The following is a 3,623-nucleotide window of genomic DNA, read 5'->3' on the forward strand; positions in this document are numbered from 1 at the left end:
CTTCTCCCCCCAAGTGCACGAATTTAGTGCACCAGACCACTAGTTCAATAGAATAAAGAAAGGAGAGTAAACTTGTAGTATAGGTAAATTATTTTTAATAAGCCAGGGGAAATATTAGAATAAATGTATGCATACTATGAGATTCTACTCATTTAGTTCTGAATTTTCAAGCCAAGAAGCATACAATCAAATCAGAAAGGAAGGGAGAGATAGAAACATCAATGAGAGGGAATCATTGATTGGCTGCCTCCTGAACATTGGACTGAGCCCGCAACCCAGTCATGTGTCCTTGACCAGAATCGAACCTGGGACCCTTGAGTCTGCAGGCTGCTGCTCTATCCACTGAGCCAAACCAGCCAGGGCTCACACACACTCTTAATTAAACCACCAACCTTTCCATACATTCTCCAAAGTATACCTATTTTTCTTCATTGCCAGTACCATTTAAGCCACCATCATCTCTTGCTTGGATAGCTACAATATGAATTCTTTTCTTGATAAGTGTTTTAAATAACAACTTTATTGAAGTATAATTTACATACCATGAATCATCTCTATTAAATGTGCAATTCGAGGATTCTTAGTACATTTGCAACAGTGCACAGGCACAACTAGAACCCAATTATAGCATGTAACCCTCACCCCTACAGGGCTCTGTGCCTGTTTGCAGCCTGTCCCATGCCCCCTGCCAGCCTAGGCCCCTACTAGTCTACCTTCTGTCTCCATAGACATGTGTCTTCTGGACATTCATATAAATGGGATCCTGTAACATGTGGCCCTTGGCATCGGGCTTCTTCTCCCTGTGATGTTTTTGAGGGTTATCAGTGTTGTAACATGTGTTACCACTTGCTTCCTTTTTATTGCCTAATAGTCCACCCATATATGTAATTTCTGAAGCATAAGTAAACAAACACCAGGAGGCCATCACTCAGCTTCCAATTAGAATATTATAAACCTATTCAGAGCTCCACTTCTCCCTCAATCCATCACCCACCTAACAACTGGCACGGTGGTCATCCTTAGCTTTCAACTGCCTGATGAATTCCTGTGACCATTAATATCCAATCCAAAGTCCATGAAGTCCTTTCATGGCCCACAAGGACCTTGCTTCTCTCTTATGACTTTCCCCTTATGCTGGGGTCCAACCCCAGCAGGTCCAGGGGTTCCCCAAAGGTGTGGACAGAGTCGGTGAAGAAGGAATGACACGGAGACAGCGTTCAGTTGATCAGCAGCCTTGCCAGGATCTCTAGCCACAATCTCCAGCCAAGTTCTGTGTCCATGTTCTCTTGCTAGGTTCTCCAGCCACGTTCTCCAGGTTCTCCAGCCAGGTTCTGTAGCTAGGTTCTGTCCAGGATCTTTTGCCATGTTCTCTCCAGCGAAGTTCTTCTGTCTCTATGTTCAGTGTAGGTTCTGTCTTCTAAGTCCTGTCTTCTAAGTTCTGTGTCCTAAGTTCTGTCTCTTGTTGTCTTGTTATATCTGTATTTATACCAGTTGATTCAATCCTATCAATCTCTATTCCAAAGGTTAGGGCGTTTCTTATCTCCATTCCAGGGAGTAAAGATTATGTAGCTTAAGCGTGATTGTTCATAGTTAAAGTGATTAATTACCCGCCTGGCACTTAGTGAAGGGGTTTTATTCCCTCCCTAACTTCAGGGGAAAATCTCTACCTGGGGAAACAACCTTTCTCGGAGAGGTGACCTTGGTGCCAAGAAGGTGAGCAAATATATTAAGAACAGTATGCCATATATGCCAGGTCCCTTGAAACAGCAAGGATGGACCGGCTCCTGGCACCCTTACTCACATACTCCTGACACAATGTCCTACTTTCTGTCCCTGGAACATCACAAGCGATTCCCGCTCCGAGCAATATGTAGTGCTCAGATGAACTAATTGTTTCATCTCTGGGCCAGTCACGATATATCTGAGCCACCATTTCCTCATTTATAAAACGAAGTGGAGTAGAGATGATGATCCTTCCAGCTCTGAAAGGGGAGTGGGGGTGGCAGTACATGCGCACGTGCGCTCTCTCTCTCTCTCACACACACACACACACACACACACACACTTTTTTAAAATATATATATATATTGATTGATTGATTTCAGAAAGGAAGGGAGAGATAGAAACATCAATGATGAGAGGGAATCATTGATTGGCTGCCTCCTGAATATTGGACTGAGCTTGCAATATATGTAATTTGTAATTTACATATATTGTAAATTATGTAAATTCCTCTCTTTTTTTCTTTAAATTATTTTTATATTTGATTTTATATCCATACATGCATAGGTTTTCCTATACAATCATTTTCCCTAGACCCTAGAAAAATTTAGGTATTCGGTTACTTCAGATAAAGCCAGTGGTCTTAACCCTGGTCCTAGCACTTCTTGGCAGACATTTATAATATGGATAGGTGTCCAGATCCCTGGTAGGTTAAAAAAATGGGAAGGGATTAACAAAAAACTGTTTAAGAAAAGGACTTAAAGAGTATCTTCAAGATTATGTAGGTTTCTCATCCTCTTTCATAAGTTCCTCAATATTTTCCATTTCCAATGTGGGTCAAAACTTTTGTGTGTGTGTATATATTAAAAAGCGATAATAAAAGCCAAAAAGGAGAATCCTTTTTTCTCCTCTCCCCTTCCCTTCCTCTCTCTTTTTTCCTTAAATTATTTTTATATTTGTTTTTTATATCCATACATGCATAGTTTTTCTATATAATCATTTTCCCTAGACCCTAGAAAAATTTAGGTATTTGGTTATTTCAGATGAAGCCAGTGGTTTTAACCCTGTTCCTAGCACTTCTTGGCAGACATTTACAATATGGATAGGTGTCCGGATCCCTGGTAGGTTAAAAAAAATGGGAAGGGATTAACAAACAAACTGTTTAAGAAAAGGACTTGAATTGTTATTAGTTATTGCAAAAGGCCTGGAAAATGAGCCATGTTTGCTTCATTGTCTCTCCCTGTGTACTTTAATCCTGATGCGTTAAACAATATCCTGCACAAATATAATGAAGGCATTAATTGTTCTCACCTCAATATACAAACACCATGCTCACTGTTTACATAATAACTAGAGGCCCGGTGCACAAAATTCGTGTGTGGGGGGGTGGTGATCCCCTCAGCCCAGCCTGTACCCTCTCCAATCCGGGACCCTTCGGGGGACGTCCTGGGGATCAGGCCTAAACTGGCAAACATCCCTCTCACAATTCGGGACCACTGGCTACTAACTGCTCACTTGCCTGCCTGCCTGATCACCCCTAACTGCTCTCCCTGCCAGCCTGGTCGCCCCATGCAGCCTGCTGTTCTGTTGTTTGGTCACCCCTCACTGCCCCCCGTGCCGGCCTGGTTTCCCCATGTAGCCTGCTGCTCAGTCATTTGGTCATCCCTCACTAACCCCCCTGCTGGCCTTGTCACCCCACTCAGCCCGTTCAGTTGTTTCAGATTGACGGCCCCTGGCTCTTTACATATATAAACTAGAGGCCCGGTGCACGAACTCATGCATGGGTGGGGGCCCTCAGGGTGGCCTGCGGAGATCGGGCCCCAGCTTGTGCCCTCAGCCTCGCAGCCCCGCAGCCCCACCTGTCACCCCCCTTGGCCTGGTGCTGCCTGCTCACCTGCTCT

The 3,623-nt window shown here is 43.7% G+C and overlaps 1 protein-coding gene across 1 annotated transcript in view; it reads right to left on the reverse strand.

The window, feature by feature from the left end:
* Positions 1 to 3,623, reverse strand: part of CADPS (Ca2+ dependent secretion activator) — a 346,095-nt gene that overhangs the window by 224,723 nt on the left and 117,749 nt on the right. The window lies entirely within an intron of this gene.

This window comes from Myotis davidii, unplaced genomic scaffold (assembly GCF_000327345.1).
Source record: "Myotis davidii unplaced genomic scaffold, ASM32734v1 scaffold189, whole genome shotgun sequence".
NCBI classification, from domain to species: domain Eukaryota; kingdom Metazoa; phylum Chordata; class Mammalia; order Chiroptera; family Vespertilionidae; genus Myotis; species Myotis davidii.